General features: G+C 39.4%; 1 protein-coding gene and 1 pseudogene across 24 annotated transcripts in view; one reads left to right on the top strand and one right to left on the bottom strand.

Moving 5' to 3' along the window:
* The window catches only part of Nrcam (neuronal cell adhesion molecule), a 320,521-nt gene that overhangs the window by 114,968 nt on the left and 177,611 nt on the right, over positions 1–27,942 (bottom strand). The window contains exon 4 of one of the 24 annotated variants that reach the window (XM_017797533.1): positions 19,135–19,192. The exons of 22 other annotated variants lie outside the window; for them this stretch is intronic. The gene's annotated coding sequence lies outside the window, so the exon portion shown is untranslated. Of the gene's footprint in view, positions 1–19,134; positions 19,204–27,942 lie in introns of those variants that run through there. One more of the 24 variants, XM_017797534.2, reaches the window with a different exon arrangement.
* LOC103732227 lies at positions 215–3,212 on the top strand (annotated as a pseudogene).

Raw genomic sequence — 27,942 nt, 5'->3', positions numbered from 1 at the left:
TGACTCTGAATCTTCAGCTTCTGCAACTCTCTCCTTTTTCCTGTTCCTATTCCACATCTGGGGTGTGAGCTGACAGTCAATTCTACTTGGGGACAGGGTGCCAGCTTTGTGCCAAGGCTGAGGCTTGGGGAACCTACAAGGAGGTCTCTAGTCCTTTGGCCAGAGAAACTTTGTTTTTGCAGTGGTCCAGCACAACATCTTGTCTGGACACAGCATGGAGGTACTTGGCAGCTTCCACGAACCCCAAAGCTATATGGATCTTCAGCAAAGGACATTTCCAGGGTGGAGCCCAAGTCACAAATGAAGAGTCCATCTTTGAAATCTCTTAAGACTCATAAAAGACCAGAAAAATTCAAGCCACTTTGGGGAAAAACATTTTACCTTGGTTTATCTTCTATCATCATATTACAAAAGGCATAAGGGATCTCAGAGAATAATTCAAGAATTTCCCAGCAAAGCTATCAGTTACCTTACTTCAAAGAAAAAGGAAGCAAGATTTGTACAAACAGTGGATCAAAATTTTTCCTGTGCCAAGCCCAGAACCTCTACGTGTTGCAGAAACCACCTCTGGAAATTCTGCAGACTGTTGAGATCAGGCTGTGACCTGACCTAAGTTACTCCATATTATGTAAAACAGTGGTTTTTTCAGAAAATGCCTTGCTCTGAAAGATACCATTTCACAAGTATCCTCTACTCTGTTTTGAGGATAGAGGATGACTCTGTACCTTGGTAGACACGTGAAAAGGATCATCTGCCCAGAACCACACATGCAGCACAGACTGATAAATTGGTTAGTTCTGGAAGTAGAAAGGGAACCATGGTAAATAGCTATCAGGATGCACTAGGGGTATAGGAGCTCTTGTATATCCTAAAATCATATCAAGGAAACTAGACCCAAGAAGTTATTGGGCACATCAGACCAAGAAAAGGATATAACTCTCTTACTTAGACCCCCTGGAGAGCTGGACCCTTAGCATTGCAATGGTGGTGAGTACATCAAGGACTGACAAGCAGAGAATGCTTGACTCTATCTGGGGCTTCTCCTAAGCTTCATCCCTGTAGTTGATGTGGTGTACCTGAATTACCCTCTGCCTATCCACCTGTTTGCCCATCTATACTTGCTGTCCATCCATCTACCTGTTTATTTGTCTGGCCTGGTCCTGTGCTTTTTCCTCTGCAGCTGGACTCAACTAGGTAGATTCACTAGCAGCAGCAGGTGCAACCATGCCACCTCTCTTGAGAGATACTTTCAGCCATTTGCTAATGTCACCCTCATAGACTCCTTTGCATGGCTTCTCTGCCTATAACTCTCTGTAGTCACCAAGTAACCTACAGACAAAGATGATAGATAGATGATAGATAGATAGACAGATGATAGAGATAGATAGATGATAGATAGATGATAGATACACATTATATACATACATACATACATCAAAAGATTGTATGATGTGCAATGTGTGAACTGAGAGCTAATGTTAGTAATTAAGAGGAAAATAAAAGGATCCATGTTTGCCTTAGCCAAGATTATCAAGGAAATCAGGAGCATGTGACGAATTGCTGCCAATGAAACTGTCATAATTTGTGAATTTATTGTTGACTTTATTGACAATTGTAGGAATCAAGGGACTGTCTGACATTGTGGAAAGACACAAGTACATTTGTCTATATTTCTGAAAGTGTCCCCATGACAGCCTCACTTCATCCCAGACATGATAGGACACTCATTTAAGTCTCCAGACACTGTGTTTAAGCCAAGGAAATGTCTTAGTTGAAAAAAAAGATAAGGATCATACATTAGACACTACACTGAACAAAAGATAAAAATATTTGCTCAAGTACTTCTGTAAGAGATGTGGGGGGGGGGAAGGTTGGTATTGAAATGCACAGAATAATCTTCCAAGAACAGGAAAGACTCCAAAAGACTTCTCTAAGTTTGTTAGGTAAAAGACAAACATGAGACAAACAGTTACAAGATCAACAACAATACCATAAAGCAGTCTCAACAATGTCTATTTTAAATCTATTCCAAGGGCATAGGTAAGGGGACATTTTAAGTCTACCAATCAGGAGGTGGACAGAGGATGACATAGACAAGAGCAGACTATATAAAAGTGTAGACCCCAGACCCTATGCTCATATCCTCCCTTGATCAGTGTCTATATGCATGTATTTGTTTTCATTTAATAACTCTTGCTTGGTGCACTCTTCTTTGCATCTTGCTGAATTCTCTGCTAGTGGACAATAACTAAGAGACTCTGATCTGTAACAGGTTGAAGATATGAATCAACTTTATAGGGTATTTTATCTTGAGTTGACCAATATGCCTTTTATAAATCATTGTACTAGAAGCCCCGAAGTCCATTGATGTAGATAAGCTATCTAGCATTCAAAAGTAAACTCAGATTGCCCAAGAATCCATACAAATGTTGATAAATATGGCAGAACCTCAATTCAACTACAGCTGAAAGAAAAGAAAACCAGAATATTGCAAATGTTTCTTACAGAAATATGTAGATCTCTAAAATCAATTTCTAGTAAAACAGAAACTTTGCACAGAGTATGCAGTGTCAAGCTGTTGATACAGTGTCCAAGTTAGCTTTCAATTTTGTGGGCTATGACAGAGGCACACCTAAAAAGAAAAGAATAAAATAAGGTGTTGAAACCTCTCCTCCTGTGTATGCTAATGCCCCCCAAAAGACAGACTCTAAAGAAAAGCTAGAATCGTAGCCCATTTCCTAGAAAGACTCCAGGAAAATAATGCACAGGAAGAAGATCAAGCAGAATTTCCTGCATAAAGAAACCCAAGAACCTGAACAAAAGTGAACAGAGGCTTGTGTTTATTTCAGAACTTATTCTGTCCTCTACTCATGAATTGAGTTGATGAGAAAACAAAGTTCCATGTTAAATATAGCTGAGAATGTCACAAAAAAGAGTTTTACACAGCTAACTACACACAAAAAAATAAGAACACATTCGTGGTACTTCTGAGCACAAATCAATTATAAATGAAAATGACTTAGAAGAACTAAGAGTAGATGACTCTCCAAGAATCCCACAGTTACATGTATAAATTTCCTATTTTAGTGCAGGTAACCAAAATTAAGGTGAAATACTGTACATTTTCCAGAAAAGATCTGAAAGAAAAGGATCCTCATTCAATCTTTGGCCATGACTCTGATCTGATAACAACACTTCAAAAATATACCTAACAAAAAAGTGAAAACTCTGCCCTGTAGTCCTCCTAAGAAACACAATGAATGTGATTATAAAGAATATGGATAATTTGCATAGTTTGGTAAAAACCCATCAGAAAGTAAAATACAATTAATGTGAAATAAAAAAGGAAGTATATTCAAATGGAGATACCCTTCATGGGTAGACAATGTTGTTCCCAGAACACATGGGTTACTACAAGAAAGACCTAGAGACCATTGCTCATGGTTATACACCATAACTACATGGTAAGACCCTACTGCTGAAGACACCACATACTTTGGCTATAGCAAACAGATAAATTTATCTCAAACCAACCTGGAAACTTCCTGCCTGCTGGCTATCTTTTATAGTGCTGGAAAGTGCTAAGCATGTTGTGGGGGAGAAAAGGCATCAATAGTCTTACCCAGTATTGACCCCTGTGTGCTACAATACCAACCTGCCAGGCAAGATGTGCCCATTGGTACAATAGTGGCATGACTGTTTGCAGGTAAGCAACTGCTTTCTGATTGGATTTGAGGCCTTCTCCACAGGATGGAATTCATGCTTGGTATTGTAAACATGGTCAAAATCCATGGTTATGGAGGTCATAGGTCCTAGGATAGAATCTACTATGGTTATTTTGTTAAATGGTCATTTTACCCAACTGTCTTCTAAACATTTTGTTCATACACATAGACATGGGCTGCTCTCAACCTTGATCAGAGAAGCTTCTTTTAACAGTGGGCTGCAGTCAATGCAGAAATCACAACTGGTCAAGGTGCCAAGAATAAGTGACCATGAGTGCTCATCCCTAAATAGGATATCTGTAGTCCCTCCCCCCAAAATACCACTAAGGCTCAGGGAACATTGTGAGAGAAGAGGCAGAACAAATATAAGAGTCAGAGGATGGGGAGGTGTTCTGGGAAATGCTGACTTCTAGACATGACATGGTTACAACACTCATGAGCTCAGAGCAGCTGTGATTACCTACACAAGATCTTCATGAAGCTACCCAAAATTTCAGTGTTGATGGGGGAAGATTAAAAATGCTTTTTCTCAAGGTGCCACTCCTAATTGAGGTATGATTATTGGCAGTTGATAGCCTCTGGGGGAAGGCGCATCATTCTTCTTGGAGGTGTGGCCAGTGCTAGGTTGCCCATGCTACAGTGGAAGGCCCCCACCCATGCACATATTGGCAACAGTCAATATACTTAGTGAGTTTTTTGTTTTTGTTTTTGTTTTTAAAGGAGAGGACATGAAGTTGGGAGCCTGAAGTATGTGGAGAAATGTGGAGGGAGTTGGTGGGAGAAGTATAGGGTGGATATGATCATATTTTATTGTATATAATATAAATATAAACTCTTCAAACAATAAAAAATAAAATAAAAAGGAACTCTGGGGGACTGAGGATATGGCTCAGTAGGTAAAGTGCTTGGTGGATGAACATGAGGATCAGAGTTCAGATCCTTAGCACCCACATAAAGAGCCAGGCACTGAGAGAAAGTATTTTTAATCCCAGGACTGGTGGTGGTAGGTGCATGGAGTCAGGATGATCCCTGGAGCTAACTGTCCACCAGTCTAGCCAATTGATGGGAGATCCTGTCTCAAAAAATAAAGTGGTGAGCAATAGATGAAGTGCCACAGTGTTGCCCTCTGGCCTCCACAGGTGCACACATGTGGGTACACACACACACACACACACACACACACACACACAATGCTGAATTAGATAAGGAAAGAAATTAATTTTTTATTCCACAAACCCAGAATTTTTAGTCTGTAGCTCTGTATAGTATCTACTAGACTTATTTCAAATCAGTATAGAGAAATTAGAATTTTGGGGTCTTAAAAAGTACATAATAATATATACAATATTCTTGATATTTAAGAGAAAGAAAATTCAAATAATCTGTTGTCAACTATTTTTTTGGTTTTAAAATCTATACTTGTTGGCTTTTAGTCTATATAACATATACTTTTCAGAATGACAAGGATCATACTCTTAAAATTTTTTATGAAAAACCAAGTTTTAGGATTTTTGCCAACTTTGTTTATAAACAATATGTAAATAGTAAGGAAGATGATGTTTGTAAATTTTCACAGGATTGAACAGCTATTTATGGAAAAAATCATAGACTAAAATTGTAACTTGTTTAATAAAGACATTAAGGCTTCATTTAGAGCCTTATCTAAGAATTACTAACAAACAGGAATCGTGACCCTTAATAAACAAAATTCTTGCAATCCTGAGTGCTTTCACAGTGCGGCCTCTGGACCACCTACACCAACACTGACCCAGAATTCATTAGGAGGGCAAAGTCTGTGGTTCTACCCCAATCCACCAAATCTGAAACTTCAGCAATGAGGGCCAAAATCCTTATTGTGTGAAATCTTTCAGGTGACTTGATGAGAATCACTGTGATAAAACCCAAAATCATATTGTGGATGTCATGTCTTGCCAGAAGAAAGCCCATGAAAAGGAAAAGATCTACTCTCCATACTTGGTTCAAGCCTCTGTTATTACTACTGAATATAAACTTGAAAGATTAGATGGTAGGAAGTCATACATTAACCTCATCAAATTTCAAAGGCTGCATCTCATCTCAAAGTGTCAATGGTCAACACAATGTTAGTTGAAGCCAATATATTTTTCCTTTGGAAAAATAATATTGGCATGAGGTCTGCATTCTTTTGGCCCTCTCCATCTTACTGCATAGAACACGGCAATGGCCATACACTTAAACTTCAAGAGTGGGCACTAAAGACCCAACCCAGGGAAGGGAAAACAGGGTGCAAAAAGTCCATGTGCCTCAAGATGAGCTGTTAAACAACATGCTTCCTCCAGTTGCTGATCACTAGACTTCCTGTCCTGGGCAACAACACTACTAGAATGAATTCACCCTTTTTCAGGTTTCTGCCAGCTGAACGCTATCTCCGAACACACAAAGCTAAAAAAACATTTTCCTCAAATATTTAAGCAGAAATTGTTTAAATCCCTTTCCATATAGGACAGAGCAGGGTCAACAGTACAGAACAAAGTAAGCATTTCAACTCATTGTGAACACAACTGTCTAAACGTTTCTGACAGATTTTCATGTGGTAATGTTTTTCTAAATGTCATCTTACAGAACTTAAACAATAAAGAATCAAAGTCAAGACTTGAAAAAGCTAATCAAAGAAAATGAAGTTTAATCGTTTATTGGAAGCTAAATTACATTAACATTTGAATGTCTATTATTTCTTTCAGCATTTCAGCATTGTGTACTGTCATTATCTATTCTTTAGGGCTTTTGAAAAGGCTTTAGAATCTGCTGATTGTCATCAACCAGCTACAGAAGCCACAAAGCTCTGCAGTGCTGCTGGACCACAGCAAATGTAAAAAAGATAGTTAGCTACTGCAAGTGGGGGTTCTGTTGCCAGATAAATGGCACAACAAGCTGGAGCTAAAGTGCTCACATCTGGACACTTTTGGAGCACAAGCTGTAGATGAGCATGAACCAAACGCCCGGGAGGAGCCCCATTTCCAAGGACTCCACAGCGAAACCTGGCAGGTCCAGAATCCACTTGCTTTGCTGTTGGTGGATGAAATATACAAGATCCAAAGAAGTTCTCTGTGTTCCTGGGCAAGCTCTTCTTCCATATATCCCTAATCCAATATCAAATTATTCTGTCCTATAGGAGATTTTGAATTAAACATGCCATGGAAATATTTTATTATTGTCTGCATTAACTTTGGGTAAATACTACTTAATTTGACTCCCTTCTAAGTAATTAAAAATGCATTATCTCAGTGGGAAATAGAATTAGCTACATTATGCAATTTATTTTTGAATTAAAAATAGCCAGATAGCAAGCAAAGTGTTCAGAGGTCACAAGTTGATTATGCATAATTAGAAAACCAGAAATTAATACAGTGTAATGACTGACATAACAGTATAAGGAAAGACAAGTCAATTCCAAGAAGTTAATTTCTTCTTAAATGTCTTGATAGTTAAGCATGAGGCCTGGTCAATGACAGTACCACCACCTGGTTTTCAGATGCATTTGCTATGTATGTGTACTTACTGCATGGACCTTGCCTGAAATGAATACATCTCCATAAATTCTCTGGTGTTTGGGGCACTGAGGAAAAGACACAAATTTATTATTCTAGAAGAAGAACTACAATCTGACTAAAACATTTTTTGAAAATATGAATCTGAACAGTCATTATTTTCTGAAGGAACTATGTGGTACTACAGAGAGATGTGACAGGAATCAGCAAGTGTTTGCCCTGATCCTTAGGTTCCATGTTGAACTGCTTGTGTGAACTAAGCAGTCAAAGCTAAAGACTTGTGCTTTGTGGAGAAACGGAGGTGCATGCTCTGTGCAAAGGCAGTAAAGGGACTGTTGCTACTCCATTCCAGCTGACTGTGGTCAGAGGCATGCTTACTCAGTGCTGTCAGAACATCTGATAGTTTAAAAATCAGAAATGTGAGTATTTCCATGAAATAAGTTATTTTTAAAATGGAAGCAACCAATTTAAAAGTGCTACATGATTCCAGGACTCTGGGCATTGAAGAAACACATCAGGGCAAGATGCTGTCTAGACTTAGCACTGCTACACAGTATCTGTGCGTCTCTCTGGGATGTTTCCAAATCTATGAAGCACATATCTAACGTTCTTTCTTTACCAGACACCTATTTGGATTCTTTGATGTAATGAATTTGTTTATTTTTATTTATTTATTTTTTTTAGGTGTTTTTGAGACAGGGTCTCCCTGTAGCTCCAGCTGTCCTGGAACACACTATGTAGACCAGGCTGGCCTTGAACTCACAGAGATCTGCCTGCCTCTGCCTCCCGAGTGCTGGGCTTACAGGCGTGCGCAAACCACACCAGTCTGAATTTGTTTATTTTTAAAGAAACTGCTTAGATATCTTAATTCTTAGTAAGTTACAGTATTGAAATCACATCAGTATTGGACAAGATAGTCTCAAAATGCTGATGTAGACTGTCTTGGAGACCCATCATTAACACGGGTGTGTGAGTGACTTATTCACAAGAGCATGTGTTGTTCATATGAAGGGACTTTCTTAGTATGTGTGATGTCCCTTGGATGGATTCCCTGGACAAGAAAAACAAATATTTGAATGAATAAATGTCCTATGCTACGTGGAGTTAGATGAACTTTTTTTAAAGAAGAGACAGAAAGTTTTGGTTGTAGGGGAGCACTTCTTAATGGTCAGACACACATGCTGGAGTCAGACTGACTTTAGCTCAAAGCCAAGCTTTCCATTTACCAAACTTCAACCTAAATCAAATCACTTAAGGCTATGTACAAATGGGGATCACAGTTCCTACTCACAGGATGATTATGAAGGTTAACTGAGTTAGCATAAAGTGCTTTAGTGAACAGTGTCTGAGGCACAAAGTGCCAAAAAGAATCAGCTGTCGCTACTGCCTGTAAAACAGCTCAAATGCTAAAGCCATGTAGGAAAAGCTGCAGCTACCGATTCAGTCACACAGTGGGGAGCTGGCATTTTTCTCTAAAATATCTAAAAGAAATCAAATGCAATCTTGATCCAATGAAGACCGAAATCAATGGTTTGCTAAAAACAGCTCCACTGAGAAGTTACAAACCAGGACCCAACATACAACAATTCCTAGAAATCTAAGAGGCCAGCCTAGGAAATGTGGGTCAGTGCAGTGGAACACAAGCCATGCAAAACCAAACAGAGAGGTGAATGCCTCATTCTTGGTTTACACCCCCTTGTGATTAATTAACAGCTTTACAGCATCCACCCACCAGCTGTATCCTTGCTCGAAAACCTGACCCCAACAGAGGACTATAACAGTATAATGAAAGCCGTGCTTCTAATTGTCCAGCGGGTGACCATGGCTAAAAAAGGATCTTACACTCCCCTCCTTTCTGATTAACTAGATGGCTTTATAAATCCTCTTAATAAGTTCATTTGTGTAACCCAAGGCTAGCTGCCCTTCCTTCCTGCTGCTAAGAGGGCTCAGCTGTTTTTTATCTTTGGATGTGACCCATCAAAAAAGAATCATTAAATTTTTCTTTTAATCTGCTAAATTGACAAATAATGCTGAACTCACGTCTGGGATCAAATGCAAGTGAGGTCATGGGCCCCAGTCCAGAAAGGTTTGCTGCATCTGATCTAGGGATTGCCTCTTCTGTTTTGCCCCTCCATCACTTCCCTTCTGTAGTTCCAGCCTTACCAACACACTCCTTTATTTGAGATGCATGAAGTAGCTTCCAGTTTTCTGCTGCATGTTGCCCTATACACATGTGCCTGCTAAGGAGCAATCCACTGGAAAAGGGAGGTCAAATAAAAGACAGAGTCTGGTTGGCCCTGAAGAAGTTTGTAAGCCGCTTGACTCAGTACATTTGAACCAAGAGTGAACAAGACAAGACAGATACAACGAAGGCCTAAGATAAATGGCACCCAACATAGCTCAATGGGCCATTCATCCCAAACCTACTGGCCTGGTGTGAGGAGAGACTACTCTTGAGTTTCCTCTGGCAGGCTTCCAGGCAAGTCTGTCCCCAGTCAGTCCAGAGGCACTGCTTGCCTTCTGAGCCACTTCCCTTTTTTTGAGCATGCTTGGTTCATACTTCCTGCCCGACAGTCATCTCTGGTGCCAATCTGTCTGCTTCATTCTTGCGCAGTTTCCTGTTCATTAACTTCTGGCTCATTCTACCATTTGCATTCCTAAAGTCCACATTTGCATCACTATATATTAAAAAAAAAAAAAAAAAACACTTTTCTGTCTATAGCAAAGAGGGGGACAATTACAACATATATAATTTAAAACAGAACTGCTAATTGCAACAGGGGTTAAGAGTGGGAGAAAAAGTGATTAAGTAATTGCTATACTGTGGATGTTTTTCAGTTGTTATTAAATTTGATGATTTTTCTTTTTTCTCTATATCATTTTGGGATGGAGTTTTGGTTACTTATTTCATTTTTCCTTTCTATGAGACAGGATTTCACTAGGTAGCCCAAGCTAGCCTCAAACTCATGATTGTCACACACACCCCCACCCCCTAACTGGGGATTGTAAGATTGTGCCACTATGCCTAGCTATTTATCTTTAAAACAACAACTACTGTTTTTTGAGAGCTTTCTTTGTAATCTGTCAATCACATTTTGCATAGGGCAACTTTTATTCAACTCACCAAAACCAAATGTTAACTTTTGCAAATAAGTAAGTGGCTATTTCTCCACTGTTAATCTTCTTGGGTTACTATAACAAAGTATCATAAAGCAGGTGGCTTATGAACAACAGAAATTTGTTTCTTACAGTTCTGAAGGCCAAATTCCAAGATCAAGGTGTCTGCAGGTTTGGAATCTAGTAAGGCTCTGGTTTGGTGTTCACAAACTACAACTTACTCCATCCTGACTTGGTGGAGTGGGCAAGTAGCTGTCTGAGGTCTCTTTAATAAGGACACTGATTCCATCTAAGAGGGCTCTGTCCTTATGACCTAATTAGCATCAAAGGTGCCACTTCTTAATTTTATCACATTAGTGGCTAAGTTTCAACTTAGCCATTTGGATGGGGAGCACACGAACTGTTTCTTACTTGCTGTGGACAAAGCCAAGACTCATGTTATCTGCTTAGGCTGTCTGACTTGAGTTTGTGCACTTAAAAACCACACCAAACTGTCCCTCCCTAACAGATAGAGAGCTGCATTTGTGATAACCACCTCAATGACTCTGCAGTCAGGGTCTTCAGCCAGCGAGCAGCATTGCAGGGTAGAGTCTTTTGGGGCACAGAAAGGAGGTGAAAGATGAGGGAGCTGGAGCAGCTCCACTTCTGCTTTATATACAAGGATGTTGCATTTGAACAGGCTGCACTGCGCCTGCTCAATACTTGCTGCCTCAGTGCCCACAGTGGTCTGCAAGAAGCTAAGCTTCTGTTCTGTTCCACATGGTGGGAATCAACACTGCTGCTTCATGTATGTTCCCACATGTGGGGATGAAGAAGGCATGGCCACCACTCTGAAAGCCACAGGGTAGCATCTAAAGCCACAGGCTAGCATTCTTTTATCCTTACAACCAGCAAGGTTGGGCCTCTGTCACACTCTGAGGCAGGGATCATTTCTCTGTGGTTCTCTCCAGGTGTGTCTTTTCTTTTGGGTGCTGGCCTTTCTTTCTCCCTTTAGCTATTTAGTATCCTGGTATTTTTGAACTATGGAACCATGATAGCACTGCACAGGGCTCCAAGGTTCCATTCTGCCACAGACTAGAGTATGAAATTCTATGTCTATGGGAAAGTAGACAGGTGACACAAGACACCAACGCAGTGTGACACATGACACAAACATTTTCAGCTGAACAAATACAGCATCAAATCTAGGGAGTCAAGTCCCAGCAGACATTTAAGCATTAGCCAGCATGTCAAGATGAGATTTTTTTTTTTTTGGAGGAAAGAGCTCCTAGCACCCCGATATCGAATAAATACAGATTCTAGGGCAGACTTGAAGATTGACAAGGATTTTTACTGTGTTTATAGGAAGCGTGTTGTCTTCAATAACATTATTACACCAGACATAGACCCTGGAATTGACTCTTAGGAACACTATTCTGGTTCATATTCTCCCCCTCTCTCTCTCTCTCTCTCTCTCCCCCTCCCCCTCTGCCCATCCTTCCCTCCTTCTCCCCTCCTCCCATTTGTTTGTTCATTTGAGATAGGGTCTTGTTATAAACGTAGCCCAGGGTGGTCTGGAACTTACTATGTAGCCCAGGCTGGTCTTCAACTCTTGATCATCCTGCTCCTGTTTTCCAGGTACTGGGATTATAGGCATGCACCATCACACATGGCTGACTCTTGTACTTCTTAAAATCATTTGCTTTAAATTTTATTATTATGGAATGTGAATGATATGTATGTGTAGGCACACAATCAATGGCACATGTGTGAAGGTCAGAGGACAACTTCATGGAGTTGGTTCTTTCCAGTTCTCTCCTTCTACCTTTACATGGGTTCTGCGAATTAAACTGAGTTTATCAAGCTTTGCACAGCAAGCTCCTTGACCCACTTGTTGGCCCCTGACTCTTGTACTTTGAAGACTAGAAAATCAAATCAAATAATTAGGGAAAACTTTAGGGAAAAGATAATTTCTTTCTCCAAATAATACACATTTCTCTCTTTCATCACAGAAACTACCATGATTTTGGCAGAATACATAATTTTATTTACATCCTAAGCAACATCTTCTTTGATCCAAAACAGCTCAATGCTAAATATCAAATTTCATTGAGGACAAAGTTTTTTTACTTAAAATCTACATGGCTGAACCCATTAAAGCCTCCTTGGTACCACAAGTCAAATGCCCAATCAGTCCTCGTAAAATTATGATCAGGTTTCAGCCTAATAGAGCCTGTTTTTTGTCACTAGGACACTTGCTTCCTCAGTTACTTGTTAAAGAATCAGTGACATACTTCAAAGATTTTGGGAACAGTTTCTGTTCTTTTTGAAGAGCATTTGTTCTGTGAAAAACAAATGCTAGATTTGTTCATTTGCTTCAAAAAATGAAAGGAACATTTCTTTTGATTGTTTTCCAACTCCACCTCCGCATTTCAACAATGGAAAGCCATATGATCCTGCTAGCAGAATTTGGGAGGAAGCGGAGTGCTAAAATATTGTATTTTCAAACCTTGAGAAGTCAGGATATTAACATAAAACCAAAACAGAATCTATTTAGCTTACAACATTATCTGACAAAGGGCTGAAACTTTAGTCTCCTAAGTCACCATTTATTCATTCATTCTCCAGTGAGCAAATTAAGTAAGTATTATAGGTCAGGCAGTATTCTTGGAGTTGGGATACATTATTAAACATAAAAGACAAAAGTCCCCATATACTCTGGTTGGAGAAAAATCAGATATCAAAACAGATAGCAGATAGCAGTAAATTATATAGGTGTTACTATGGGGAAAAGTTAAAACCAAGTATCAGGTGTCAGGGTGCATATGTGTGTTTACACATGTGAATACACATGCTTGCCACTGGGTCAGGAATAGTTCACTTGGAAGTGACGTCTGAACAATGATCTGAGAAACGACACTGAGCTACAGGGACATACGCAAGAAGACTGTTCCAGAGGAAGGAACCAGAGCGAAGGCCCTGAGTTGAACTTAAACATGTCTGGCTATGTGTAAGGGAGGACCTCAGAAAGGACAGAAAACCTGGAGCATAGCTGGAGAGAAGAATAAGAGCTCAGGTCAGGGCAAGGGCTTTGTACAAGGGCAAGGAAAGAGCAAACAACAATATCCAGGATGAAATATTGGGTAGGAGATCATTGAGGAAAGGGAACATATTTATCATGGTCACTGTCCCCAGGCCATGGCTGAAAGGATTACAGCTTAAGGTGGGACTAGGCCTGGCATGGTGGCACACGCCTTTAACTCCAGCACTTGGGAAGTAGAAGCAAGCGGATCTGTCTGAGATTGAGGTCGGCCTGGTCTACACAGTGAGTTCTAGGCCTGCTGGGCTTAGAGGGAGGCCCTGTCTCAAAATACCAAAAAACAAAAACAAAAACAAACACTCTAAGGTGGGGGATTCATGAAGTTTTACTGTATAGTGATGTAAGGTGCTCATATATATAGAACTCCTTTCCCCACCAAAACATAAAAAGTCTTCATGAAATTCTACCAATTGAATAAGGTGATAGGCTTCCCTTCAAATCTCCACGGTCAGTTTCTTCTATTAAAGCACAAACACTGACTCAGTGTGGGTAGAAGTCAGGGAAAACGGTAGGAATCTTGTCTGTAGCAGATAACTATTCATTTCTTTTTTTTTTCTTTTAATTTTAAATGATTAAGAAGACTTTCTTCAAAGACTCTTGCAATAGGGCCAATTCTTTTGCAATATGGGAAGGAAAAAAAAACAAAAAAAAAACGAGCTCTACTTTAAATGCAACAAGATGAAAGAGGACCAGTGGATGGAAAACTAAGACAAGTCATGAGCAGGGTAATTCTTGCTGAAGGCATGCTGTAGACTCTATACAAAAGGGGAAATGAGAACCATTATTAGCTAAGAAGCTATGAAGGGGATAGATAGTAAAGGCATTGTTTTCTTGCTAAAAAATTTTTTCAAAATTTGTTGCTAAAGGTAGGCCAGGCAGGGTTGGGGACTAGCTGGGAAGTGAGTTCAGAGAAACTGAACAAAAGTTTGGTCAAGGACAGAATCTTTGTCAATTATTAACAGTATTTGGTTTAATTTTTTTATGTTTTCATTTTTAGTATACAGATGTCATTGATTTTCATGTGCTTATTATGTATTCTGCAAGTTTGCTCAACTTTCTTATACTAAGAGATTCTTTGTGGATATGGGTATCTAGGATTCTTTTTTAAAATTATTGTATATTTATTATATAAACCAATGGATTTCAGGATATTTTCATTCAAGCAGTTGGTTTCTTCTGAGAAGCAATGAAGAGCTAGCTGCCTTTAAAGTCCTGAGTGAGGGGCTGGAGAGACAGCTCAGCAGTTACAAGTGATTGCTGTGAAATCATGAGGACTCGAGTTCAGATCCCAGCACCCACATAACAAGCTAAATGCTGCACATGCATGCACACATGTGTACATATAGTCACACACACACACACACACACAAATAAATAAACTTCAAAATAAAATAAAATGCTGAGTGAGTAGAACAGGGCTTGGGTTCCAGGAAAGAGGGAAGAGATGACATGATGAAGGAGCAAGGTCAAAAAGCAAGCACACAGCTGTAGTCCCAGTTAACTCAAGAAGTTGAGGTAGGAGAGTTACTTGATCTTGTCTCAATACAAAACAAGACCAGTAAGCTTTAATTATGACTATTTATTACTGCAGACAAAAGTTATAATCTATGAGCAAACCACAGTAACACTAAATTCCAAGAGTATATATTTTTTTTTTTAGAAAGAATCAGAGGCAAAAGAGCAAGAAAGCCCAGCACTGCTGTCACATCATCCTGTAGAAGGTGAGCACACCTAACCATGCACCGATGTTTGGCTTAGAAGTTATTCCTTCTTTTGGTAGCACCTATTTATTCTTCAGGAAGCACATGAAAATGAGAGAGCTATTTAGAGCCACAGGTGCCGTGGAACCACTTTGACAGCCTTTGGATTTATTATTCAATATGAATGGGCAGGAGGGTCATAGTTTTGACTTTTATAAAAGACCTTATTTGTCATGTACACACAGCATATTGACCAGAACTCAGGAGGCCAACTGCTACTCTTATGCAGTAATTAAGGATCCTGCTGGACTGCTTCTTGCCCAGGCATAGATGTGATGTAGCTTGTATCCTGAACTTGGACTGTGATGGTTTGAATCTCTGCTTTACTGTTTACAATCTCTGTGTCCAAGGCAGGCCGGGTAATCCCAGCACTAGGGAGGCAGAGGCAGGCAGATGTCTATGAGTTCAAGGCCAGCTTGGGGCTATAGGGAAACCCTGTCCAAAAAAGATTAAAAAAAAAAAAACAAACAAAACCCAAAAAATCCAAGGCAGGTGCATAATTTTGCACATCAATTTTCCCATTAATAATTTGATATAATAAATATTAGGCCAGTTTGAGGATAACATGAGATAAAATACGTAAAGCACTTAGAATGACAAGCCTTAATAACTGGTGACACTATTATTGATACAGTAGAAAATGCATCACTAGAAATATCTAATTCTGATATAAATATATTATTGTCTATACACAAATTTAATTCTTCCCAAAACTTCTGTTATCACATTTTGGGGAACAGGTTAAAAGTAAGAAGAAAAAAATCCACTGGTATTTAAAAAAACTACTGCTTAGGCAATCTTTTGCTTATTTCCAACTGCTATTGTAACACTATATTAATTTCCCCCCATTAAATATTAAAGAAGGGCCATTACCACTGGGAAGGAATTAAAATACATTATATGAAATTAAACTAATTTGTCTATGGAATATAATATTAGAGGATCCCAGAAGCTATTTTTATAATAAACATCTATTTTGTTTAAAAAAAATCTTCACATCATATATATGTCAACAGAGAACATGACAAATGCCTCCTGCAATGATTGAAACCCTTCTAGAAAACACCTCTCCTCCATGTCATGCTGAAGCAGAGCAGTACTGAATTGCTTGTTAAATGAGCGTATAAAAGAAGAATGTCAAATGTTGAGCCTTGTGGGCACACTGGTCAGGAAGAAGAATAAGTTACTAATAAAGAAAGGCAAAATTTATAACAAATCTGGCTTTCTAACTGGTAATTTCTCCATTTTTCTTCGTTTATTGTAAAATTTAAATTAGGGTGCTGATTTAGGTGTGGTAAATACTTTGTATGTCAAGAGAAGCTCAACTTTGGAAAATGATTTAAAATTCATATATTTTCAATCAAAATATAGCAACTCAGTAACAAAAAGCCTTTTTAAAAAAAGAAAATTGATTTTATTTTACATGTATTCAGAACATGGATTTTACTTATTTGTCTGAATATGTCTATAGAACTAGATCTTATTGAATCTTGACTTCTCATTAAAATAATTATTTAAAGAATAAAAAGGAAACTGTACAAGATTCTCTATATTTTACAAAGAGAGGCTAAATATTCAACGACAATGAACAGACGCATAATACACAACTAAATAGTGCCAAAGAATAATTTTAGTAAGTAATTAAACTGTAATGAAATTCCTAATATCATCTGTAAGAATTCTATGCAACTTGAATAATTTAAAATTATAGCCCTGGGACTGGCGAAATGGCTCCGTGGGTAAAGGTGTTTTCTGCCTCAGCCTGTCAACCCAAATTTGATTCCTAGAACCCACGCAAAGGTGGAAAGAGAGAATCAAGTCCACAAAGTTGTCCTCTGACCTCCCCCATGTGCCATGGCATACCCACACCCACACCTACATATACACTTCATACACACAAAGAATAATAACAAATAAAATACAACAAATACCTCCCATCCTTTTTGAGAAAAAGCTAGTTAACGACAGATAAGTATAATTTATTACAGATGCCAAAATGTATCCTTTGTCAACCAGATTTGGAACAATGCCACATCAAATGTGGACAACAGATAACAAGTTTGTTCCCCCCAACAGAAAACATTTATATTAAGCAAATTAAGTATCAAAGTAATTCTGCAGAAAACAGGTTCCATACCTACCCAGATTGCTAAAGTGACTTTTGTTGGTGGTGGTGTTTGAGACAGGGTCTCCTTGTAGACCTGACTGACCTAGAACTGTCTATGTAGACCAGGCTGGCCTCCATCTCATAGAGACCCTTCTGCCTCTGCCTCCCAAGCGCTGGGATTAAAGGTGTGTGCTGTCATGCCCAGCTTAATATTTTATTTCTATTGGTAAAATTTGATTTTTTTTCAGTAAAATTATGAAATTGCTGATTCAACTATGGGAAATGGTCGCTCCACTTATCCAGTGACTTTGAGGACAGGAAAAACTGATTAAGTACTGGCACTGGGCACATGAGAAATCATCAGCATCAATAGCATGTGACTGCAACGGTCAGCCAGAGGAAGCAGGCAGGCATGGGCCATCTGACTTCCTACAATCCCACCCTGTTATGGAGTAAGTAAAAGGCAAGTCAAGCTGTACTTGGGTGTTTTATTTCACTTCACTTTTTATTTTGTGCTTATCTCATGTATATAAGAAGTAGAAGGGAAATTAGGAGATTTTCCTGTTTGGGGGAAATATGCCTCTTTTTCATTCAAGTGGTTGAATAGAAAATGAAGGGACAGTGCTGTGAGCATGATTAAGAAATACCCAGGAGCACAAACGAAAAATTGATGAATATAATATATTATTTGGGCATTTAAATTTATGATTTGGCACATTAGTTATGGCAGAATTTGTCCATAAGTGGATATGAATTCCTACTGCACTCAGCGCATCGCGTTAGGATAGCATTTCTGAGGCTTGTGATTCATCTTTGTGCATGCCCTGAGGTCAAGCTGCCTTTCATCTTAATAAATCTGAAAGAATTATTAAGATGGAAATGTTTCACAGAAATACCACCTCAATAATTTGGCATGTGTCTAACTAATCACCCTATCCAAACAGTGATCCCAGAGCAAAACAATGTCACGCAAAATAAGAGAACCAGTGCAGCTCTTTCCTATAGGTTTGACTCAAAGTTATCTGTTTAGTAATAATGAACTACTGCCCCTTGTTATTGCTTCAAGAAACACTGCCACTGACCCCTGGGAATGCCGTGTTCTATTAGACTTCATTTTTGCTGTTGGCAAAATTTTCATTATTCAGATCACTCTGAGAAAAATCATTTTGGCCCGAGTTAGGTACATTCCAGGTCATTCAGTTAATGAGAGTCTTTGACCTTTAGGTTTATGTATTTCTACAATCAGTTCTTCTTTTGGAGATGACAGATGGCATTCATTCTCTTCACATGGGGTCCCTGGAAAACCATCCCTCACTTTTAAAATGTGCACCAGTACTTAGGACAACAGAGATAGCCAGTTATCAGTACTGCTAACATGGTTCCGTGAGTTCCAGAAGGTAGAGATGTCTCAACTGGTGTGCATTCAGAAACTGACAGGACAAAAGCTCTAGGAGAATTTAAACAACAAAGGGCTAGGAGTCACTGTTATCTAGAGAACATCTGCTTGACTCTTGGCATCTTTACTTATCACCCCCAAAGCCTTTCCTCTAGTTTTAGGATCTTGGTAAAAATGTAGCTACCAAAGCAATAGTCACTAACCTCTTTCCTCTGCTTTTTTGTTCTTTTATCATGGTTTCCTAAAATACTGGGCTCGGTTTATCTTTTCAAAACAATGATAGGAACTTTCAGTCAAGAATTTAAGGGGTTAATAATGTAATTCAAACTCAGGCTAGTACAGTGTACTAATTTGGTTTCTGTTGCTCTGATAAACATGATGACCAGAAAGCAACTTGAAGAAGAAAGGATTTATTGGGCTTACATGTCTACATCACAGTCCGTCATCAAGGAAAACCAAAGCAGGAACTCAAGGCTGGAACCTGGAGGTGGGAAGTGAAATAGAGACCATGTAGGAATTAATGAAGCTTACTTCCTTGCTTCCTCCTGCATTGCTCAACTATCGTTTTTTTTTTTTTTTTTTTTTTTTTTACAGCCCAGCTCCACCTGCCCAAGGATGGCACTTCCCACAATGGGCTGGGATCTCTTATATCAATTAGCAATTAAAAAATGCCTCACAGGAAACTGGAGAAAAAGCTCAGCAGTTAACTCTTGCAGAGGACCCAGGTTCAATTCTTAGCATCTACATGGCAGCTAACAACCATAACCCCAGTTCCAGGGGAACCAGACACCCTCCTCTGACCTCCATGGGCATTGCACCACATGGATGCACTTACATACATGCAGACAATATACTCATACACATAAAATAAAATAATAATAATAAAGAAAAAAGGAAATGTCTCACAGACATGGCTACAGGCTAATCCCAGGGAGAAAATTACTCAATTGAGGTTCCATCTTCCCAAGTGTTTCTAGTTTGTGTCAAGTTGACAAAAACCAACCAGCACATATGGCTACAGTGATATTTTTTAAACTCAATATATTCATAATGACTGTTAATCAAAAGCAGCCTCTTCTGCATTTTCTATTCTGGTTCATAGCATCACAGTTGACCCAGTCTTAAACCAGAGGTCAGGCCTTGCTCTTCCTCATTTCTCATTCCCAACTGTCATGTAGGTCTGCTTCAACAGATTGTGAGCTATGTCTTTCACTTTACTCCCTGTGCTGTTACATTGGCCCAGTCTGGCTTCTTACTCCTATAAAGAGTTGTATCACAACACTTATATCAGCTTAAACTTTTACAAAAGCATGAACATCTGTGTATGCATGCATGTGCACACACACAATGTACACATATTTTTTTTTCAGAAATTGTCTTATGTTTCAGTTGGTATTGAATACACTTCAAATGTGGCTCACTTGTTACTCTTTGAGAATATATGAAAACCAGAAAAACATTCCTTCATTCATGAATGTTTATTCATTTACAAAGAAGTGAAGGAAAGGATACTTCTCCAAAGTTACTTTCAACTGCTTCTTTCACCTACTTTCTGCTTTAAATTGGTTCACTCATCTTTTTTGCATTGATATGTAAGTACCATGCTTATCTACTTTATTGATCAATAACTTGTCACATTTCCTGCCCTAATTCCTACATTTATTTGTATATTTATCTTTGTGTGGTGCTGAGGAGTCATCTACATTTTTAATTTAATTCTTCTGAACTACTTTTAGAATCATTCTTTATTCATCAGTTCAAATCCAAAGTCATAAACTTTGGACAGTTTCCTAGAACCCAGGTAGCACCATCCCTTGAACTCTCAGGGCACTTGTAGCTTCTGTCATATGGTACTTCAAAGTTACTCTGAGCTTTCATTTCATGTACATGTCCAGTATATGCTTATATAGGCAAACAGTGGAATTGTGTGAATGTCATTACATAATGCAAGTTGCTGAAGTGCCACATCTAGCTGTTTACATTCCTAAGACCTCGAATAGTTTCCTCTATAACATGTATAAAGCAATCAATCATGCCTATTAATGAAGATGGCCAAAAGACAGGCATTATATGTAGGTTCCATATGTTAGTATTTATTTTTATTGAAGAAATGCAAATAACTTGAGAACAAACTTTAATTATCTGTCAATAAAATTATGAAACTGTTGATTCAACTATGGGAAATGGTCTCTCAACTTATCCAGTGGTTACTTGTGAGAAAAAACATTGACTCTCAGATGAGGAAAATCTCTTTGTAAAAAGACGTATTTCAGTTATTTCCTGTTCTAGTGAAGATCTTTCTATGCCCTAAATATTCAATCACTCACTAGATCAAAGCAGCTGCATTGCGGTAATTAAAACAACTTGAATAGAGCCAACAAGTACATTACAATGTAATTATTTGAAATCTATTCTCTCACTGAACTTGGGGATTGATCCAAGGAAGGAAAACGCCAGCATTCAAAGGTTTGTTCTTAGGAAAATGAAAGTGTGTATCAATTCATCATTAAGCTGCTCTGTGTAACCAACAAATACCAAGAGCAAATGAGAAAACCCAGAGAGGAAACTGGGAGGAAAGTTTTCCAGAGGAGGGACTTTTGGTTGAGATAGATAGCAAGTGTTAATTTAATTTCAAAAGCATTTACAGAGTGAACGAGGTGCTCAGAATGGTTCAAAGAGCTAGAATGCTTTTATATTTCCTACTGTATGGCAAAATTTTCAAGTGTCTTCCAAAATATGTAACAGATGAACAATTCACATTAGTTTACAGGCCAAGTCAACTTGAAGACTGTTTTACATTAAAGCACATTTGTAGCTGTATTCTTTAAAAAGGGAAACATAACATAATAAAGAAGTATTTTACAGGATACCAGGAGTTTTATATTTTCCAGGTCATTTAAATTAGAGGGGATTGGATCCCCCGGAACTTGAGTTATAGACAGTTGTTAGCCACCATGTGGGTGCTGGTAATTGAACCCAGGTCCTCTGCAAGAGCAGTCAGTGCTCTTAACCACTGAGCCATCTCTCCAGCCCCTTCTCTGTGCTTTTTAAGTAAATAAATAAATAAATAAACAAATAAATAAATAAATAAAAGTGGAAATGTGCAGAAACCATTTCCCCATGCTTCTCCAGGTTGGACCACTTCCTGACTTCCATTCTCTCCTTTCATAACTTGTTCCTATGGCCTCCAAGAGCAGTCAGTGCTCTTAACCACTGAGCCATCTCTCCAGCCCCTTCTCTGTGCTTTTTAAGTAAATAAATAAATAAATAAACAAATAAATAAATAAATAAAAGTGGAAATGTGCAGAAACCATTTCCCCATGCTTCTCCAGGTTGGACCACTTCCTGACTTCCATTCTCTCCTTTCATAACTTGTTCCTATGGCCTCCCCTGCACCAGGATGACAGCTTCTGTCAGCAGGCCTTTTATTCAGTACAGTATCAAAAGCTCTGTAGAAAAACAGATTAATCATGTTCACTGCTTCTCTTTGTTTACCCCATCAGTTCTTGTGGAATTCAAGCAAACCAAGAAAATGCATGTCTAATCACAATGTGAACTTCCCCTTAGATAGCTGCTTTGATGTATTCTCTTTGAAGTATATCACATAATTAAAGGTTTTCTGAAAAACTAATGAGTTTCAAAGATGATTACTTTTACCAAATGTCTTCCATATTAACTGTATTGCTGTGATGGAAACATATGTTCTTTGCATACTGAGTTCCAAATAGAGGCATATGTAAGTAAATGCCACAGGAATAATAACATTTTGTGTTCCTTTCTCATTTCTACAAGTATGCTTGCGAGACAGACATAGTTCAACATTTTAAAATAACTGTGAATTTGAAATTAATTATTATTAACAAAATAATACGTGTTCTAGAACTTCCAAAGTAGACTTTTGAATGGCCTTGTCACTGATGTTTCTAGATGGAATAAAGGCTCTTTTTAGTCTTAAAATATCAGAACGTCATCCTTCACCAGTAACTTCATGCCAGGATTTAAATGAGGTGCATAGTAATGACTCTGTTACTTCTACGTAACAGCTGCATACAGTAATTATTACGCAAAAATTCACTCTTGATTGAGATTAGTTGCTTTGTTTTACTTCCACCAGTGCTAAAGCAGCATGGCAGCATGGATGGCGTTCTCTGTTAAAATACTACATAGTCTGGGTCTCAAAGTACAGCAGGCAAGACCATCACCCCAGAATCACCTGACCATTTCTTCGATGCCATGGTCCTCTTTCCACCACTTTCAAACACAGCTCTTTGACCATTTTAGTAACTGTGCTAAATGGTCAGAAAATATTTAAAGTAGCACTCGTGTATAGGAAGGACTAAAAGATCCTAAACAAACTTAAAAAAAGTATCCCTCTGATTTATCCCCTTACAATTTATTAGCTGCACAGAACCACATCAAGATGAGCCTTTTTGGAAACACGCTATAAGGAAATATATGGTTTAATGGGGATTCAGACTACAGCAAAAGAATTCACAACCCTGAGGGAAGCAGACTGGAAATGAAATTGCCCTGGCTGGGTGATGGAATCCCTGTCTCAGGCAACAGTGGGTTTCCAGCGGAGACAGAGGCCTGTTTGCACAACTCCTTCTCTATCATTCGAGTACCAACTTCTCTCTGTAATTCCAATGTTTTCTCTCTACGAAAAGTTCAAAAAGAGCAAAAATGAAAATCAGGGCAGGAATGTGCAGAGGACAGGTAAATACCACTGTGCATTTGTTTACTAGAAGAACATTCTTGCTGTGAACTTAAAAGGTTTGTAGACTCTCTACCAAAGTGCAGCCCACTTTTATAGGGGAAATGTTCCTGCATAAAATATCTGCTAGATCTATGGTTTTATTTATAAAGGCACTGGTGTGAAATAAACACACAGAAGACCCATGTGCAAATGGGCCCAGGTGAATCAGGCAGCAGCCGGCAAGGAGGCCCATTGGACACACCTCAGCTGTGGTGGCAGCTTAAGGAGGCATCCTAGGAACACATTAATCAACACATTCAAGGAATGCATTAGTTAACACAGCCGTGAAGGCTGGCATGCCCCATTGTTTAACTACAGCATGCTAAATAACACAGGGCAGCATCTGAATGTATATTTCCATCATGCTGAAAAAACAAAACCCTTTTCAACACTAGCTCTATGCACCATATCCTACCCCTCTCTCTGAATAGAAATAATTCTCTCCTGTATTCCTGGTAGCTTATGGACTCACTTGCCACAACAGTCAGCCAGAAACAATGAATCTTTACAGACTGGCTAAGTTTGACAAAAGCTGTAGAAATGCCTTCTGCTGATATGAAAACTCGAGTCGGTCCAAGGGTTTGTTGTTTTTTTTTGTCTTTGCCTTACAAAATGAATGCTGTCATGAAAAGCAAAATAATACAAAACCAACCAAAGCAAAAGAAAACAAAACCAAAGAAAAATCTAAGCATCTATTTGTGTATGCAGTCAGTTGTGACAGCAACATACTGTATTACCAGCAGGGGCCCAGGCCTGGCCTCCTGCTCCACACTGGGCTTCATTTTCCTCCTGGGTAGTTCCCTAGATAACCCTCCTGTCAGGATTTGACGTCCTCCGAAAGCAGCCAGGGATGAAATGTCCAGATGCTGGAAGGGAGGGGCATGCTACCACTCTCCCAGCACATACTCACATGAGCCTGCCTTTGTGCACAGACCTGAACACAGGAGGCTTTCTAACATTCCTGCCTGATACCTCATATGTCACAATCGACTATGTGATCAATGAATAAAGAGCACCATTTATTATTATTTGGAATAAAATTTCTCTTATAGGTTAAATTATTTCAGTAGAGATTGCACTTTCTGGGAATGAAGGATACAGGGTGGTAGCACCCCTCTGCTTGTTGTGCTTTGTGGTCATTTCAGTGTGGTTCAAGCATGGCTCCACTGATCCAGTCTTATCTCATCAACAGCTCTAAATCTGGTGTCTCTGGAATATTTAAAAGCTATAACTCAGAAGGAAAACAAATCTGATTCAGTAGGTATCTACAATGAGCTCTTTACAAAGGTCACTGTATCAGCCCCATGGTGTGTACATGCTAAGCTGCTGGACATTTCCTGTACTGGAGTACATCAGGCAATCCTTTCCTTCTGGTTTTAAAACACGTATTTCTCCCCACTAGATTACAGTGGGAGGAAAGGGACAAATACATGCAAATTGCAAAATTCCTTACTGAATACTAACGCTGATTGTTACTGCCACAAAACCATAATTCTAACTTTCTCCTTATTCTGTGATCATTACATCAGCATGTACCCAGTTAGCTCCTAAGATAAATGTTGGTGTCTTTCTTGAGATACCTTCCAAATGCTCTTTCTGAGCCTTCAGAAATGGCTACAAGGCTGATCAGTCAAAAGTAGTGGGAAAACGATATGGTAGGCTGTCCATAGAAAAATGGTGTGTCCCATAAGAATAATGAGGATGAGATGCAGGGAGCAGAAGGGATGTAATTGATAATGGCATTTCAATCATTGAAGCCATTACAGCTCAGAGATAATTCTCAGGAACTTTATTAAAATTCAGCTTCTCTACAGAAGCACTGTACATGAAATTTAATTCACTTCTATCAAACTCTAGGACACTGGGTATAGCTGACTCCACATAGGAATGAAAAAAAAGGAATAATGTGGGGGGGGGTTAAGTAGGGAGAGGGATTAGAGGGTAAAGCAGAGGAGGTGGGGAGGGATAACCGACATTAAGGATGTTTGAAAAAGTCATATGGAAACTACTATTTTACAAGATTCCTAAAAAGAATCTTATAAAAGCGTTAAATTGGAATTACCCTATGCAGGGGATTATGTTCATCCCCAAAGCCGTAGATCGCCGAATAAAAAGCTTAGTTCCATGGGATACCTTCCTGAAATTATTGGTGAGTGGTGTCCTGGAGACCCCCAAAACAATATAGCTTGTTGTCATTGCTCTTGGTTGCCTACCAGAACTTGATGATAAGCCTCTAATTCTGAAGATTCCACAAATGTTGGTCACAGGACATAGAAAAATCAAGCTGGTTCTGACAAGGAAGCTTCCTTCCTGCTGGCTAACTTTCATCGTACTGGAAGGTGCTACTCAGGCTGCTGGGGGGTTGGGGGCTGGGAGCCATCAACAATATTACCCAGCTGCAAACCTTGTGAACTATAATAATGAACAGTGTGACGAGATATGCCCAGGGTGCAAAAATGACACAAAATGTTATGAGGGTAACCAACTGCTTTCTGATTGGCCCATACCACAGGCAGACATACACACCTGGTCCTGCAAATCTGGCCAGGAGCCCATGGTTGTGAGCTCACAGGTCCTAGGGATGAGTCTATTGCTATTAATATGGACACAGTATTAAACTGCCCTCTAAATCTGTATCTCTATGCCATAGATTAGTACAGCTCTCAGACCTCATCAGAGAAGTTTCTTTCTGCAATGGATGGTGTCTAATGCAGAAACTTATAACTGGTCAAAGTGCAGAGGACAAGGTTAGTGGAGTACTCACTCAGAAATGGAACATCTGTATCATATTCCATCCCCTAAGGCTCAGGGACCATACTGGAAGAGGGGATGGAAACACTCTAGGAGCTAGAGGTCAAGGAAGACCAGGGACAAACAATGTCTTCTGGACATTACAAAACTACAATACTCCTAAACTCACACAACTGTAGTTGCTTGCCAAGATCTTCACAAGATCAAGCAAGGAGGGGGAAGAGATTCATGAACCCCAACCCCTAACTAAAGATCTAGGGACAGTTGATGGCTTCTAGGGAAGGGAGAGACAGTTCTCTTTAAGAGTATAGCCCATGGTAGGTCTACTATGATCCAGTGGATGGCCTCACACTCAGAAGTACATGGGCAGCACAAGTTGTAGTCAATGGGTTATTAATATTTTTAAAAACACAAAATTGAGGGTGCTGGTGGTAAGGAGGTGGGGGTGGATCCAGGAGGAGTTGAAGGGAGGAGTAGAGGTGAATATGATGAAAATACATTGCATGAAATTCTCAAAAATTTCATATTAAAAAGAAGATGCATGGGGGCTGGAGAGATGGCTCAGTGGTTAAGGGTCCTGGCTGCTCTTGCAGAGGATTCAGGTTCGATTCCTAGCACCATTGTGGTGGCTAACAACCATCCGTAACTCCAGTTCCAAGGGAATCCAATGCCGTCTTCTGTCCTCTGCCGGCACTGCACAACACAGGCGCACTTATGTACAGGCAGTACACTCATACATATAAAATAAAATAAAATAAAATAAAATAAAATAAAAGGGAATCCGACGCCATCTTCTGACCTCTGCCAAGCATTGCACGTCATGGGTATACTTATATACATGCATAAAATAAAATAAAATAAAATAAAATAAAATAAAATAAAGTAAAATAAAAAATAGCTCTCTCTCACCCGCAGGCCTCTCTCCAGGGTAAGTCGATCATGCCCTATGTTCCTTGACTTCCCCAGCCTCATTCACCCTCCCATCTCCCCCAAACGTTTCTCCTGCTAGCCTGGGTCTTGTCGCATTCTTTGTCTTGGTACCCCAGATACCTGGGGAACAACAACTACTTCCTGATCCTTTGCATCCAGACCAACCCAGCTCCTTCTTGGGTTATCAGGAGCACTCTGGGCCTGCCCCTCCCCTCACCCCCCTTTGAATCCCTTGGCCTGCATGACTGCCAGCCTCTATCTTGGATGCTGGGGCTGACCTTTTCTCTTCCTGATCCTTTGCATCCAGACCAACCCAGATCCTCAGTGCAGTCCCCAGGAGCCCTAGGGGCCACTTCCTGCTCCCATCTTCCTTTGCATCTCTGGGTGGCACAACCACCAGCTGCCTTAGACCAGAATCTTTCCTGGGCCCCCAGGCCAGTCCAACCCCCAAATTCCTGAGGCCAAAACCCTTCCTGGGAGGATCCAGACCTTAGGAGAAAGCCTGAGAGCATCTGATCCTCATCTGACTTGGAGTTTTGTGGGAACTCCTGAAGAAAAAAGCAATCTGGCCACTCCAATATAAAATCAAAAGAGAGAACTGGAAGCTTAGAGGAACCAGCTATTCATGCCCAAAAAGTAAATAACAAAGACACAAGAAGTTTACAAAAAGAAGCAGACCTAAACTTGAAGGCTTGAGTCTCAGACAAGAATCAGAAACTACAAAAGAAATTCACATGTCAAAATCACAGAGAAAAAATAATAACATGAAAAACTAAAATAACATATCCCCTCCA

The sequence above is a fragment of the Nannospalax galili genome, unplaced genomic scaffold, assembly GCF_000622305.1.
Source record: "Nannospalax galili isolate Female #2095 unplaced genomic scaffold, S.galili_v1.0 scaffold312, whole genome shotgun sequence".
Taxonomy (NCBI): domain Eukaryota; kingdom Metazoa; phylum Chordata; class Mammalia; order Rodentia; family Spalacidae; genus Nannospalax; species Nannospalax galili.
Note: the sequence above shows the minus strand (reverse complement) of the source record. Positions and strands in the feature narration are given on the sequence as shown.